The sequence below is a fragment of the Peromyscus maniculatus genome, chromosome X (assembly GCF_049852395.1).
Source record: "Peromyscus maniculatus bairdii isolate BWxNUB_F1_BW_parent chromosome X, HU_Pman_BW_mat_3.1, whole genome shotgun sequence".
Classification (NCBI taxonomy): Eukaryota; Metazoa; Chordata; class Mammalia; order Rodentia; family Cricetidae; genus Peromyscus; species Peromyscus maniculatus.
The window spans coordinates 136501599-136519241 of NC_134875.1; positions in this window are offsets into that span (position 1 = coordinate 136501599).

Here is a 17643-nt window from a genome sequence, read left to right on the forward strand (position 1 = left end):
AGACCACTCCACAGTTGCAATGGAGAGCTTGGTTTAAAGAGGAGGCTAAAACAGTAGAGCAACAATGTAGGACTAGAGGTGTGGAAATTTCCCAGGACCAGCTTCTTGGAGAAGGCAATTATGCTGATAAACAAAGACAATGTTTATATGATAACCAAATCTTAATTCTATGCCTCATGGCAGCCATGAATGCGTGAGACAGAACTGAGGTAGCAGGAAAGAAATTGAGTCATTTACAGAAGTTATACAAGGACCCAGAGAATCCTTCATGGGTTCCTTACAAAGGCTGTCTTCAGCAGTAAATAGAATGATACCAAGTTCAGAAGCTAGAAAGGTAACAATTGAATCTTTGGCTTTTGAGAACACAAGTGCAGCATGCAAGAAGGTAATCAGGCTGTTAAAGGCCAGATCAACACCCTTGGAGGAATGGATCAGGGACACAATTAATATTGAGTCTCATGACCATGATGATATGTGGGTAGGAGAGGTGATGCCAAAACTGTTGAGGGAAAATAATCATGTCAGATGTTTTAATTGTGGTAAACAAGGTCATTTGTAAAGGGACTGTAAACAGGGTGTTCCTAGAAACAGTGCTTATTCAAGGAACAATGGCAACAGAATGCCCCTCCCTTCTGGATTATGCAGAAGGTGTGGTAAAGGTACACATTGAACTAACAATGTAGATCAACAAGGGACAGACAAGGCAATCCTTTGCCTCTGCCATCGGGAAAAACACTGAGGGGCCTCATGCAGGCCCCAGTGGCAAATTCAGTTCAGACTTTTCCTGCCATTGTAGAAGAAAGCCTTCTCAGAGCAACTAAATAACCAAATGCCTATTGGAATAAACCAGGCTGCTGGGGTGATAGAACAGCTGAGGCAGAGAGAACAGAAAATTCAGGAGAAACCATAAGGCAAATTTTTTTTGCAAACTTCTATAAATGAACAAAGATCAAAATTAAAAATATGAATAAATGATGCTATCTTGGAAGTTTTGGTAGACACAGGTGCGGACATTACAATAATTGCACCAGAATTTTAGCACCCAAACTGACCTCTTCAGGAGGTAAATGTTCAGCTATTAGGGATTGGAACATTATCTCAAGTGAAACAGAGTGCAAGATGGCTCTTATGTTTAGGTCCAGAAGGACAGAGAGGAAAATTAAAGCCATATGTGGCTAATATAGGTATGAACTTATGGGGCCGTGATCTGTTACAACAATGGAATACTCAGATAAACATTCTTTCAACCTCAGAAACAAACCATAAACTAACACATGTTTCTGAGAGAAATATTAGGAGGTATTATTAGAAAGAGCAGTCACCGGCCATCCAGATTGTACAAGAACAGGGCACAACAACTGCTGATCTTTCAAAGACACCAGCAGCTCTATCTTTAGAGTGGTTAACAGACAAGCCTGTATGGGTTCATCAGTGGCCTTTAACAACAGAGAAACTGCAGGCTTTAGAAGAGCTGGTACAAGAGCAGTTAAATGCTCAGCATATTGAAGAATCAACCAGCCCTTGGAATTCTCCTGTATTTGTTATTAAAAAGAAATCTGGTAAATGGAGAATGGTAACAGACCTAAGAGCAATTAACAAAATAATTCAGCCAATGGGCTCTCTACCATCTGGAATTCCTTTGCCTACTCTGTTACCTAAAGGATAGCCTCTTGTCGTTATCAATTTAAAAGACCATTTCTTCTCAATATCCTTACAAGAAAAAGACAGAGAAAGATTTGCTTTACGGTACCTACTTATAATAATTCTCAGTCAAGAGATATCAACGGAAGGTTCTCCCACAGGGAATGTAAAATACCCCAACCCTGTGCCGATATTTTTGTAAGACAGCCGTTGGAAGTAATATGTAAACAATTTCCTAAATCTATAATTTATCATTACACGGATGATATTTTACTAGCTGATTCAAATGCAGATACTTTAGAAAGAATATCTGAAGAAGTAAAGAAAATTTTGTCTTGTTGGGGATTACAAATTGCTCCCAAAAAGATACAAAGAGGAGATTCTATTAATCATTTAGGATATAAAGTAGGTCTACAAAAAAATTAGACCCCAAAAGGTGCAAATTAGGAGAGATCGATTACAGACTCTTAATGATTTTCAAAGATTATTCAGAGACATTTCCCATCTATGAACTGTTGTTGGGGTGAAAAATGATGAACTGAGTAATTTGTTCAAAACCTTATAAGGTGACAAGGACTTAAATAGTCCAAGAGAATTATCAGCTGAAGCTGAGAGAGAATTGGCCTTGGTGGAAACGAAAGTACAGGAAGGACATGTGGATCATGTGGATCCAAAGCTGGTTTGCATTTTGGTTATTTTACCCTCTAAGCATTCTCCTACAGGAATTTTAATGCAGAGGGAAGATATTATATTGGAATGGATATTTCTACCAAATAAATAGAGTAAAAAATTAAAAACTTATGTGGAAAAGATCTCTGTATATCCATGATGGCCATAACTTCTATTTCTGTAAATAATGTCATGGGAGCTTTTTATTGGTATTACACTGACTCTATAAAGAGTTTTAGTTGGATAGTCATTTTCACAATATTAATTCTGCCAATCCATGAGCATATGAGGTCTATCTTTTAGTGTCTTCTTCAATTTCTTTCTTCAGAGATTTATAGTTTTCATTGTAGACATCTTTCATCTTCTTGGTTAGCTTTATTTCTGGACATTTTATTTGAGGCTATTGTGAATAAGAGTGTTTCCATACTCTCTCTTTCACTTAGGTTGGTTTTGGTATATAAAATGACTACTGACAGTTTTGTCAGTTGATTTTATATCTTCATACTTTATAAAAAGAACTGGTTAATTCTAGAAGTTGTCTTGTGGAGTTGTTGGGCTATCCTGTAGTGCTGGCTAGTTTTATGTCAAATTGACACAAGTTAGAGTCACTGGAGAGGAAGGAGCCTTCATTGAGAAATGCCTCCATAAGATTGGGCTGTAGGCAAGCCTGTAGAACAGTTTCCTAAATATTAATTGATGGGAGAAGGCCCAGCCCACTGTGGGTGGTGCCATCCCTGGGCAGGTGGTCCTAGATTCTATATGAAAGCATGCAGAACAAGCCACGGGGAGTAAGCCAGTAAGCAGCACCCTTCCATGGCCTCTCTATCAGCTCCTGCCTTCAAGTACTTGTTTGAGTTCCCATCCTGACTTCTTTGATGAAGAACTGTGATGTGGAAGCATAAGCAGAATAAACTCTTTCCTCTCCAAGCTGCTTTGGTCATGGTGTTTCATCACAGAAGTAGTAACCCTAACTAAGACACCTATGTATAATATATCATCTGTATGTAGGTGTAAGTTAACTGTTTTCCTATTTGTATCACTTTCATTTCTTTCTTTTGTCTTATTAATCTATAGGACTTCCAGCACTATATTAAAAAGGATTGGGGGTTAGTAGGCAGTCCTTTCTCACTCTTGATTTTAATGGTATTTCTTCAAGTTTTTTCATTTAACATGTTGGCTATGTACTTTGGAAATCAATAAGATGGTTTCTCAGAAAACTGGGTGCCAAATGTAGCCAGAAGTTTTTCTGTGCCCCGCCCAGTCCCACAGCCACTCGGACCCAAGTAAACACATAGAGGCTTATATTACTTACAAACTATATGGCCCAATGGCTCAGGCTTCTTGCTAGCTAGCTCTTACAGCTTAACTCAGCCTGTTTCTATTAATATATGCATTGCCATGTGGCTTCATGGCTTATTGGTACTTTCACATCTTGCTTCTCCTGGCAGCAGCTCACAGTGTCTCACCATTCTCCTTTCTTCTCCTCTCTCTTCAGTTCGAATGTAGCATTTAACCTTATTCTGCCTCACCAGTGGCCAAAAAGATTTATGTATCAAACAATCAGAGCAACACACATTCACAGCATACAGAAAGACAACCCACAGCACTTCCCCTTTTCTAACTCATCAAAAAGGAAGGTTTTAACTTTAACATAGTAAAATTACATATAATAGAATGGTTATCAAGCAAGAATTAGTTCCAATCTTCTCATATCTTAAATAGAATATATTAGTACTAGAGTTAGAATTTTCAAAATAGGACAGCTGTTGGAGTAATCTTGGTAATTTGACATGATGTTATTCTTGTTGGTTGTACTTCCATTTCTGTTTATGTTATTACCTTTTGTTTTTCCTGGACAATACTTGATAATCATTCTTATTGTGTATTTTTGCATTGTTTAGAACCTTCTTATTTAGACAAAAAGGGTAAATATAGTGGTATTTGCTCTACCCATGACCTTGGGCTATAGGGCCTGAAGGAGGCAATGCTTCCTGCCATTGTACCTAACCTCTTGAAAGGAAAGGGAGAAGGGTTACATGTCCCTTTTCTCTGCTGCCTGCCTGTGAGGTGGATTTGCTCCATGTCAGATCAGAGGATGACTTCAGCTGTCTACTCTATTCTGTATTCATGAGTGTATTTCCTCAATTTTTCTTAATAAATTTCCCTAATACTTCTTAAATAGACTCCTATGGATTTACAATTTTAAGCAGGAGCAGGGGCTGACTCTGACTCTTTTGCCTGCTTTTGAGACCCTTTTCATCATACCAGGTTGCCTAATCCAGCCATAATATGAAGGGACGTGCCAATTTTATTATAACTTGACATGTCATGTTTGGCTGATATCCCTGAGAGACCTGTGGGGGATCCTACTCCTACCTTTCCCAGGGTACTCTTGAGAAGAAAGGGATGAGAAACTTGTAGATAGAATGATATAGGTCTAGGCAATGAGAGGAAAGATAAATACACAGGATAGCTTCCAGAGAACCTGGGTCAATACACAATGGCCCAGAACTTTATTCAAAAGGGCTTTGTATAGCAATTCCAAGGGGAGGGGCAAAAGACCTCCCCCTTGCTAGATACAGCCAAGTGTAGAACCTTCTAAACACCTGGTACCCAGGCCTGTGGTCCAGTCCTCCTCTGATGCAGCCCTGCTGGGTAAAGCAAGCTCAGATCTCACTAGGAAACCTCTGTGGGCTCCCACATGTCCCTCTTCTTAATATTTTAAAACTCAAGTAGGGGTATGGAGTTTAATTTTATGCAGCTCTGAATCCACTAAGAGCTTAAAAGTAGTTGGAACCACAGCAATGTCTATAGCTGCCGCACCTCCCAGTAAAGGAGTAAAGGATGATAAAGATGGAATGTACTTTTTGAATGAGTCTAAGATGTCTATAGAAGTCTCAGCTGCACCAATCCTTTTTTAAATCAACAAACTCCTGATGCAACTGCATCAAACTTAAGACTCCCTTAGCTTCACCAAACTAACAGGTTAACATAATTCTAACATAAATATTACTATGCATAATTACAGTTCTCAAACTTACATCCAAAAGCAAACTCTTAATAGAACCATTAACACTTTAAAAACTTTAGCAAAAATACACTTTAAAGCAATCTCTTAATAGAACCATTTGGCATTTTTTGCTAACAAAATATAGGATAAACTTATGATGCATCTGCATCAAACTTAAATACTCCCTTAGCTTCACCAAACCATGGTGCATCAATATCAACAGGTTAACATAATAACTCTAACATAAATATTATTGTACACAACTATAACTCCTACAAACTTACATACAAAAGCAATACTCTCAATATAACCATCAACACTTTAAAAACTTTAACAAACATCCAAAAGCAATTTCTTAATAGAGTTATATAAACATAGGGTACATTAATACAATTTAACATTAGTCTACTCAAATAACAAGAAAAAATTAAAGAGACTGAGGAATATTAACTCTCCCCTTTCTTTATAATTTAACTGCATCTTGAACCTGAGTAGAAAAAAAACCAAACTTCTCCATTTAAACAGTTCCGTTTTTAACACAAAACCAGTTTTATAAGCAGTTCCATTTTTACATAAACAGTTCCACAAAACAGTTCCATTTTTAACACAAAACAGTTTGTATATAGAGTCTATATGTATAAGTAAAGTCAAAATTGTTCCATTGCAATTGAATCACTCCTGTCCATCTCATTTCTGAAGTCCAAAGAATTCAAAAACAGTTCTGGTACCAGTTCTAAAGTTTTAGAAAGCTTTCTGATATCAATCTTAAAGTTTCAAATACGAAGAAACCCACAACCAAAAACATTTTGCAGTTAACAATTCTAGTTCAGACAAGCGTCTCTGAAACTTTCATTCTGAGCCACAGAGGCACTTTTTTAGCTTTCCCTATGCAAAAACTGCTCCAGGGCAAAAGCTATTAGCTCGCTGGGGCAGAGTCCTTTCAAAAGAAACTTTTTTTAATAGCCAGCAAACAGAAACTGCTTGGCTTTAGCTGCTACCTCTGTGCAGGTTTATAGAATCCCAGTCTTGAGACCTGAGGCTTTCAATTGCCTCACACCACACAGCTGTAAGAGGCCACCCCTGTTATGAGCCACTGCTCCCAGCATCCGGTCAGGGAGGAAATCTAGCAGCTATGAGCTGCAGCTTCCTTGAGTCCCATTACCTGCTTAACCTGTGGCCCTGTGCTCAGCACCCTGTGTCCCAGAAACCTCTGTGTGCCGCTCTGCTTGTATGACTGAATATAGTACTAGGGAAACTCCATGGTTCCGGCCACACCCTGCCGATGAGAGCTCTGACTGATCTAGGTTCCAGCGTCTCTGCAGGTCAGCCTGGAACATGGTTCTGTGTCACCTCAGCATTTCTCACTGCCATTCCATGTAGGGGGCACGTTTCAACTGCCTGTTCGGATGCTGCTCCTGCAGCATCTCTGCCAGGCTCTGGCCACTAGGGACTGTGGCTCCAGAAGACAGACCTGCTCTCCTGCTCTCCTGCACTCCCTGCTCCTCATCGTGGCTTTTTCACAGCAGAAAGCTCGCAGACCCTCACTGTTGATGCTGTCTCGGGTGTCTGCCACCTGTGCTGCACTGATGACCCATGGGTCTCAGCTGTTGATGCCTGCCTTCTCCTGCTTGCGCTGGCTCTGGCGCCTGCCATTGTTGGCAGCTTCTGGAGCTTCTGAAGCGGCTCAGACTGCCAAGCTCGCAGTGGCTGCTAGGTCCTGGACACTGCCCTGTGCACCCCAGGTTCCGTCCATGCTCAGGGGAAAAAACTACTCTATTCTAATTTTCTATTATACCTAAGTCTTCACAATATCCCTATACCTAAAGCTTATTCTACCCTAATATACCTAAGTCTACATTCTTCAAACTAAACTTATGACTTACTTTAGTAGAAAGAGTGAGACATAGAAACAGAGACCTAACTACTTACTTCCGCCTAACTTGAACTACTCTGCTTTATATTTAAAATTTTACTCCTGAAAAATAGAATACCACTGCCTCAACTTAATTCATTACTGGGTAGCCCCCCTGCTTCCATGGTGCCCTCTACTCTTCTTTCACCAAGCCCCTATGCTGTGGGGGTCCCTGAACCATATGGTGATGCCATCTGTGGGGGGTCCTACCCCCACCTTTCTCAAGGTACTCTTGAGGAGAGAGGGATGAGAAATTTGTAAATAGAATGATAGGCCTATCCAACGAGAGGAAAGACAGAAACACAGGATAGTTTCTGGAGGACCTGGGGCCCAGAACTTTATTCAAAAGGGCTTTTTTTTTTTCTTTTTTACAATGCCACAGGGCGAGGCAAAAGACTTCCCCCTTGCTGAATATAGCCAAGTGTAGACACTTCCAAACACCTGGTACCCAGGCCCTTGGTCCAGTCCTCCTCCTATGCAGCCCTGCTGTGTAAAGCAAGCTCAGATCTCACTAGGAAACCTCTGTGGGATCCCACAGAGGCCTGCCCTTTTCTGAAGAGAAAGGAGTGGATCTGGTGAATAGGGGATGATGTGAGGGGGCAGGGACTGTGGTCAGGATGTAATATATGACAGAAAAAAATGTTGGCTATGGATTTGTCATCAATAACCTTTAAAATGTTGAAATATGTTCCTTCCACACAAATTCTAAGGCTTTTATCATGAAGTTATGTTAGATTTTGTCAATGACCTTTTCTACATCTATTGAGATGATAATATGATTTTTCTTTAAGTCCATTTATGTGATTTATCACATTTATTGAATTATATGTGATGACTCTTCTCTCCATGGGTCATTCAGGATAAATCCAACCCAAGCATAGTTCTCTCCTTTTCTTTTGTATTTGCCTGGATTTAGTATTTAAGTGATGATGGTTTGCTAGAAGGAGTTAGGAAGTGCTCCTGTTTCTAATTTTTTAAATCATTTAAGAAGTAATTATTGTAGACCTTACTTAATGATCTAGTAGAATCCTGCTGTGTATCCATTTGGACCTGGGCTTATTGTAGTTGTAATGCTTTTCACTGTATCAATGTCCTTATTTGTTATAAATCTGTTTCAGCTGTTGATCTCTTCTTTTAACCATTATGGTATAGATAAATGAGGAAATTCATTCATTTTTAATGGCTTTCCAGCTTAACTGAGTACATGTTTTTAAAGTGTTCCCTTATCATTTTAAAAATTTTTTTTGGTGTGTGTCATAGTATTCCCCTTTGTCACATCTCTTTTTTTCTTTTGGTGAATTAAGTTAAGGGTCTGCCAATGTTGTGTATATTTACAAAGAAGGAGATCTTAGATTTATTGATTCTTTGTATTGTTTTGTGGTTATTGTTTCTACTTCATTAATTTGTACCCTGGATTTTTTTAATTTATTCCAGTCTATTGGATTTGGATTTGGCTTGCTCCTGTTTTTCCAGACATTTTGGGGTGAATCATTAAGTTGTTCATCTGTGTTCTTTCTTTTTTTAAAAATATAGGTATGCAGAGTTATAATTTCCTTCTTTGGACTGCTTTTAATGTGTCCCAAAAGTTTTGGTGTGTTGTGTTAATACTTTTTATTCATGTACAGGAATTTTGTATTTCTTCATTTCTCCTCTGACCCATCATCATTTAGTAGTGTGTTATTTAACATCCATGGGTTTCTGTAGTTGGTTGCTATTATTTGGCAACTGATTTCAAGCTCTATTGCATTAAGATCAGATAGGATACTTGGAATTATTTCAATTTTCTGAATTTGTTAAGATTTGGGGTTTTTTTTTGTACTATGATACACTGTATTTTAAAGAAGCTTCCATGAGCTGCTGAGTAAAATATATATTCTTTGGTACTTTGGTGGAATATTCTGTAGATATCAGTTAGATCCATTTGATGTATGATTTCGTTTAGTTCTGATATTTTTCTGTTTATTATTTTTTTTCCCTGTGATCTGTGCATTTGAGATAGTGGGATATTGAACTCACCTGTTATTACTGAGTTGGGGTTAATCTCTGCCCTGGAATCTAGTAGTATCCTTTTATATAAAATTGGTTGTATCAGTGTTTGGGGCACGTGTTTGGGATTGTAATGTTGTCTTCTTGGTTAATTGTTCCTTTGGTCCTTCTTTTGTTCTTCTTATTAACTTTGACTTGAAGTTTATTTTGTCAGAAATTAGCATAGTGACACCATCTTGCTTCCTGGTTCCATTTGGTCAAGATGTATTTTTCCATATTTTCACTCTAATATGGTGCCCATCTTTAAAGCTAAGATGAGTTTTCCATAAACAACACAAAGACGGACATTCATCTTTCCTGCATTTTTGGATCAAGAGTTGAGGCCGTTCTTATTTAAAGTTATTATTGAAATGTTTGTATTGATCACCGTCATTTTCCTGCTTTTTTCCTATTTGTGTTCATTGTCCTATTTTGTTTTCAGTAATTATAGCTTCATCCGTTTTCTTTCTGTAGCCTCTTGACCATGCTTACTCATCTTGTAAATCAAAAGTATTGTTTTCAATGTTCTCTGAAGGACTGGTTTAGCGGACAAGAATTCTTTTAGCTTGTTTATATAATGGAAAGGTCTTTTTTCTTTCTCCTTTCACTATGGCAAGTGTTCCTGGGTAAAGTAGTTTACATTGGCATCTTTGGTCTTTTAGAATTTGCCATTCATTATTCCAGTCTTCTGACTTTTCCAGATTCTACTGAAAAGTCAGCTGTTAATCTTGTGGGTTTGTCTTCACGTTACTGTGGCTTTTCTCTTCCAGCTCCTAATGACCTTTCCTTATTCTGTATATTTAGTGTTTTAACTATATTACTTGGAGGTTTCTTTTCTGGCACCATCTATTTGGTCTTTTGTGTGTTGGGAAAGTTTTCTTTTTATTTCTTATTAAACAATTATCTTGTTGATGATCTATGCCATTGATCTTTCCTCTGTGTCTATACTTCATAGATTTGGCCTTTTATAGTGTCCCAAAGTTCTTGAATATGTTTAGTTTTAAAAGATGTATCATAGTATGTGGTCAGTTCCTCTACTTTATTGTCCAGTCCTGATATTCCCTGTTCTAATTGATCAACTCTACTGGCAAGGCTTCCCTCTGAATTTACTAATTGAGATACTGAATTTTTTTCAATTCTGTATCCATTTCAGCCAGAGTTTTCTTCAGTAGTTCCCTTTATTTGGATTCACTTTTCAAATCCTGAACTGGACTTATCTGCTGTGTCCACACATGGCTCCAATAATGAACCTGACTCTAATGGTGAGAAAAATGAAGAAAAGATAGATAGATGGACACATGGACAGAAATGCTGGATTGGATGGTCTGGGCCCTCAGACAGAAAAACCACAGTACTCTGGGATTAGAAAGAATTGAACAAGAGACAGGATTGTTGCATATATCTGGAAAATGAATGGGAATTATTACATACAGATAAACAAGGAGGTGGGTTATTTCATACAGCTGGACTAAGGTGACATGTTCAGCTAATCAAAGTAGGAGCAGTATCTATAGGGAAGCTGTCTTCAGGATGTAAACATGTGGGGGCAGAAAAGAAAGCTGTGGTGGACATTTTCTGTACACTCTGTCAATTCCCATCCAGTCTCCCAAGGAGGGCTTTGCCATCCCTCTGAGCCTGAGGCTATTGGGGACCAGCACACATTCACTCAGTACTTATCTCAAAAATCTCTTTTAAAGTCCTAACACATAACTGTGTATCTCCAGAATCTGCTTGTTAACAGATAAATGCCTTTCTCTAGATTCTGCTTGTCTCAATGTGTTACACTCAGTGCTTAGAATTGTCCCCCTTTGTTCCTCTGTTTGTTCCTTTATCCTTTTTATCCACTTTTGTTTCTTCCTTTCTCTTTACATCTTTCCCCTTATTTCTTCATTTTACCTTTATAAATGTGCTTCTCTGGGCCTGGTTCCCTTGTCTGACCAATGAGAGTCCTCTGCCTGTAGCTAAAGTGCGTGTTCTAGTCCCTGTGCAGGCAGTATTTGCCACAGCCATTCAGGGCTCTAGGGCTCCAGGAACAGGCCTGACTGGGGCAGAGAGAGAAAAACCAGACAGATGAAAAGAAATGCTGGGATCAGGTGCTCTGGGCTCTCTGATGGAGAAAATGCAGCACCCCCAAAACATCATGTTTATTAATATAGAGTTGAACAGAGAGGTAGAGTTATTGCATACATCTGAACAAGGAAGTGGGGTTATTACATGCAAATAAAGGAAAGCTGTGCTATCTCTCTCAGCTTCAGAGGGGCGGGAGACTTTGTCAAAGACCCCATAGGTCTGAGGCCTTTCGGTCCTTGACATGACTATATCCATGTCAACAACACACATTCATTCATGGCTTTGCTGTTGTTTGTTTTTGCTCTTTTGGGGGCTGCCACCCAGATCCCAAATAAATCACTCACGGAGGCTTATTCTTAATTACAAATTAGCCTTAGCTTCTTTTGTTTCTAGTCAGCTTTTCTTAACTTATCACATCTACCTTTTGCCTCTGGGCTTTTCCCATTCTTTTACTTGTATAAATCTTACTCTTACTCCATGGCTTGCTGTGTAGCTGGGTGGATGGTTCCTGATGTCCTCCTCCTTCTCTGGCTACTTCTTTTTTCAATCTCTTCTCTCAGATTTCTCCTTCTATATATTCTCTCTGCCTGCCAGCCCCGCCTATCCTTTCTCCTGCCTTGCTATTGGCCATTCAGTTCTTTATTAGACCATCAGGTGTTTTAGACAGACACAGTAACACAGCTTCACAGAGTTAAACAAATGCAACATAAACAAAAGCAACACACCTTAAAATAACATTCTACTACATGGCTTTCTCTATTCTCCACATTCATCATTTTTATTCAGCAATATGTTTGTGCTGTCAGTAATTTCCATTACTTTATTCATATCCTCTTTAAGTTCATTCAGGTGTTTGTGTACTCTTTAAACTCCTTAAATTCTTTATGTTTATAATTTTTTAAATCATCTGTGCTGGAGAGATGGCCCAGTGGTTAAAATCAGTTGTTCTTGCAGAGGACACGGGTTCAATTCCCAGCACATATATGGCAGCTCCTAACCATCCATAATTCCAGTTCCAAGAGACACAACATCCTCTTCTTAACTCTGTAGGCCCCAGGTATGTATGTGATGCACAGGTACACATACAGACAAAACACTCATACACATAAAATAGAAATAAATAAATTGGAAAACTATTAAATCTGTGTCCTGGGGTTCATCTAGGTAATTCACATTGGAAAACATTTCTATTGAACTAGTGTAGTGGTCTTTGTGGTAGACATAATTTCCTGGCCTTTTATATTGTTTGTGTTTTTTCAATGGTCCTGGCCATGTAGGTTTATTTCATTGATTGTGTGCTGATATGAGATTTCAGCTTGCCTTTGAGAGTGAAAATCTGTTTCTGTTTCTGTTGTTGTCCAAACTTGGTTGATTTCAGATCAAGTAGGAAGAGTTTGTATGTCAGTCCTTCAGATATTATGTTGAATTTTGATCATAGAGAGGTTGTTTCCAACTCAGTAGTAAGGCAGGGAGGCACAACAATGCAGCTCCCAGCTGAGTGTGGGCATGGAGTGGCATGGAGCTGCATGGAAGGGGATACAGCTACCTAGCTGGGAGTAGAGTTGAAAGCTAACAAGGAGCAAGGGACCTGGTGTGGATTTATAGACAGAGTGTGCAAGTGGGACTCCTGGATGGGCTTGGGCACCAGGGGTGGTACCAGGCAATGGTATGTGGGTGCCACTTCCAGCTGGTCCTCTGCAGGGCAAAGACCTGAGTGAGAAGACGTGCTCTGGGTTTGGATGTGGGTGTCTCTTGCAGAGAGTGCAAGGGTGGGACCCCTTTCTGCTCTTAAATGTCAGTGTGACAGCATCTCTCACTGTAATGCAGGTTGGGTGCAAATTTAATCTCCTGCCTTGATTTCTGGAATACCTGAGTTACGGAAGTACATTGCCACACATGCTTTGATCCCTTCAGGTTTTGTTCCCATTGATTTTAGACACAATGAACCAATTTCTTTTTATAAAAAGACCTTACTCTGTCTGGCTTCTCAAACCTCAAATCTGTTCTTTCTTATCTCTGGAGCTCCATTTTGGTACTTCTGGTTCAGTCTTATTTCCTGTTTAGGTGCCAAATTACATGGCATTTCCTCTGAGAAGGATTAGTGCTATGAGATGAGCCTGCAGAGCTGAGTGAATCATCACAATCATAAAAAAAAATCCATTATGTTAGAATTTCTTCTTTTTTATACAAAAAGCTATACAAAAGGCTTAGTGAAGACAGAGGCCACATTTTATTTGCTCAACCCTTGTATATGTAGAGATAGTGTAATTCTTGACCCAGTGATTTGAGTGGTAAGGCTAGAGGCATTAGATAAAATCGAATGGCTTTCTACTTATGTGCCTAAAGCTTGCTAGAAAAACACAAAGAACTCACAATTTTCTATTTGAAACTCAATGGAGGCTCTTTCTTCACATATCAGTTGTGAGAATTAGATGAAGTTATTTGTAAAGAGAGTGTTCCTGAGAAAGGATTCCTCTAGGGTATATTAGATAATTTTTATTTTTTAAATATAAATTTCATTTATATATATATATATATATATATATATATATATATGATGTTATGGGATACATATAGATAACAAGATAGTTTATAGGAACAAGTTAAAATATCCACACACTCAGGTTTCCTCATTTAAAAAATGTGAGCAAAAGCAGCTGGCTTTCATTTTGTGGTAGAACAACAATAGTATTCTTCATATCTGGTACTCAGTTCTACCTCTCTTCCTTATTGAGAATGGTTCATTTTACTTAATCATGTTGAGCCTCTGTTTTCTCATCTGCATTTACCTAATGGGATCTTTTCTAGCAAACTACACCGACTTTGACGATAAAATAACTTATATGGAAGGAGAAATTCCAGTTGCTGTGATTTGATCAGTACGTGCTAGATTTGTGTATCAACATACTACACTATGTTCCATTAATGTGTAAAATTATTTCATGTTAAAAAAAATTACTTAGTGATTTCTAAAAACGTGCACCAGGTAATGGACCCACCTATTCAGAATGGCTTTTGAAGTCTTCCGTATTTTCTTTGTAGCACCCAAGAAGTAAAGCTTAAGTTTGAGCAGACAAAAGGGAACATTTTACTTTTAATCAATTCTGCCCTGAGCCCTCCTCTATCCCCTCAGCACTGATCTCAAATGAGTCCAAACTCCCAGAAATACTTGCATGCTTCTTTATATTGCTGTGTAGACCTGGTGAAGCAGTGTTTTAATAGTCTTCTTAGACAGAGGATGGAATTTTTGTTTACCATATTTACCATTTCAGAAATATGAGTAACACTGAATTCACCATACCATTTTGTCAGTCTTGCCCATGATCTTCATCCAAGAGCATGAGCTTTGAAGGTAAAACTAACTGGATTTCCATCCTCAACTCACAGTGTTAGCTTTTTGATTCATTTAATTGGTTTCAGGTGTACATTCTTTTCGGGGGCTATGAATCTGAGATAGCCTAGGTTCTAGAGAGATGAGTTTAGGGAGCAAGTTTCTCCACTTCATAGCCATGAGAACCACCATGCCTGTGATGTGAAACTTCGAACTCACCATTTTTGGTAGTGATGGATGTTAGAGGGATGTGGAAATTTTAAAATGTACTTTGCTTTTTTTTTTTTTTTTTGGTTTTTTGAGACATGGTTTCTCTGTGTAGTTTTGGTGCCTGTCCTGGATGTTGCTCCGTAGACCAGGCTGGCCTCAAACTCACAGAGATCAGTCTGGCTCTGCCTCCTGGGTGCTGGAATTAAAGGCATGTTCCACCACCACCCAGCTGTACTTTGCTTTTTAAAACAAGTTTTTTTTTTTTATTCACATAAAAATCATGAAGGCAGTACAGAGGTCCCTTGAACCTTATATCCAGTTTGCCCTATTAAAATCTTACATTGTAGTGATGTGTGGTGATATATTGTGTCTCTCAATATATTGTGTACCCTAATAAAACTTATCTGGGGTCAGAGAACAGAACAGCCACTAGATTAGACATAGAGGCCAGACAGTGGTGCCACACACTCTTAATCCTAGCTTTCTGGAGGCAGAGATCCATCTGGATCTCTGTGACTTCAAGGCCACACTGGAAACAGAGCCAGGCATGGTGGCACACACCTTTAATCCCAGCACTTGAGATCTCATGTCTTTGCTTGGGAAGGACACATGCCTTTAATCCCAGGAAGTGATGGCAGGAAGCAAAAAGGCATGTAAGGCATGAGGACCAGGAACTAGAGGCTTTTAAACTTTTAGGCATTTTAGCAGCAGTTCAGCTGAGATCCATTTGTGTGAGGACTCAGAGGCTTCCAGTCTGAGGAAACAGGATCAGCTGAGGAATTGGCGAGGTGAGGTTGGCTGTGGCTTGTTCTGTCTCTCTAGTCTTTCAGCCTTTCACCCCAATATCTGGCTCTAGGTTTTTTATTTAATAAGACTATTTAAGATTCATGTTTACAGACATGTTTATTATAATTAAAATTATATAATATATTGAAAAAAGTTTTTATTAATTAAAACATTTTTGAATTTAAATATATTTTAATCATATTCTTCCCCTCCCCCAAGTCCAGATCCTTTTTCCCTCCCTATCCATCCAACTTTTTAAGTGCTTTCTCAAAAAACAAACAAAAACCAAATACAATGAAACCCCCAGAATGAAGACAATAAAACCCTGCCCCAAAAGAAAAAAACAAACCAATAAACAAAACCCCATCAAACTATAACCAAATACAAGCACACAAGAACTGTGGAGTCCACTATATGTTGGTCCACTACCCCTGAGCATGAGGCCTGCCCTGGAGTGGCTGGTATACCTAGTTCACTCCATTGAAGAAAACTGATTTTCCCTCTCCCAGCAGGTAAAAGTGACAGTTCAGTTGTTAACCTTTACCCTAGTGGCTAGATTTTCATTCATTAATGCGTTCAGTTCATTCATTCATTTAAAAGATATAACAAAATAAAATATAATAAACTGAAACTGTCACAACAAAGCTGTACAGGACAAACCAACAGAAGGAATAGAGCCCAAGAAAAGGCATAAGAACCAGAGACTCACTCATTGCATCCTCAGGAGTCCCATGAAAACACTAAATTGGAAGCCATGATATATACACAGAAGACCTGGCCCAGACCTGTGCAGGCCTATGAAGGCCCTGTGTACTCTCCTTCAGTTGAAGAAATTTATTTTCAAGCCATTTGGACTCAGCTTGTATTACTAAACAAGTCCAGGGCTGGGTCTTGAAAGGGCCTGACTTATCCTTCTAGGATATTTTATATATGCTAAATGTAAATTATGTTATATGTTCTTTTTTTTTTAAAAAAAAAGTATTACATTCATTTACTCTCCCCCCTCGTGTGTGTGTGTGTGTGTGTGTGTGTGTGTGTGTGTGTGTGTGTGTCTGTCTGTCTGTCTGTCTGTCTGCATGCTTTTGCAAGTGCCATGGTTCATGTGTGGAGGTCAGAGGACAACTTGAAGTTCTCTACTTCCACTGTGTGGATTTGGGGCAATCAAAGTAAGGTTGCATGTTTGGTGGTAAATGTCTTCCTCTCTGAGCCATCTCACTAAGCTCCCTATGTTTTTTTATATTTCCTTCATATATTCTTGCCATCTTCAATAAAATCTTATTGAAAGTCCCAGAGTGGTTACTAATTACATAAGGGTTGAGGGCACATGATGGGTTAACAAGGCAAAAGGCAGAAAGCAGTGCTCCCTTCCCTTAGTCCAAAGTAGGAGGGATCCTTGTTTACCCTTTAGAAACAATGTCCAGAATCGCAACCACATTAGGGTGAGAGGCTACACAATGATGTCACAGATAGAGGAGGAGCTAGAGAAAACAGATAAGGCTATGTATGTGAGGCCTATTTGGGGACAACATGCTGCAATTACTTTACTTTGTCCTAGTTTCTTTTCCTGTCACCATGATAAAATAACCCAGCAAAAGCAATTCAAGGGAGAAAGGTTTTATTTCAGTTCTCAGTTCAAGGGTATAGTGTTGTAAAATATTATTGAACTGGGCAAAGATGTGTTACATTTGTTTATGCTGCAGAATAGTACTTTAACTGTGTGAAGGTGTGTGACTACTGTTTATCCTGCATTTGTTTAACGATGTAAGGATGTGTTGCATCTGTTTCACCTTGCCTGCTGAAGGCACCTGATTGGTCTAATAAAGAGCTGACCAGCCAATACCTAGATAGGAGAAAGGATAGGTGGAGCTGGCAGATAGAACACATAGGAGGAGAAGTCCAGGCTCAAAGAGAGAGAAGAATGAGAGAATGAGGGACACACCTCCAGCCAGCCAGAGAAGCAGTGAAAGTAAGTTATACAGAAGGAAGGTA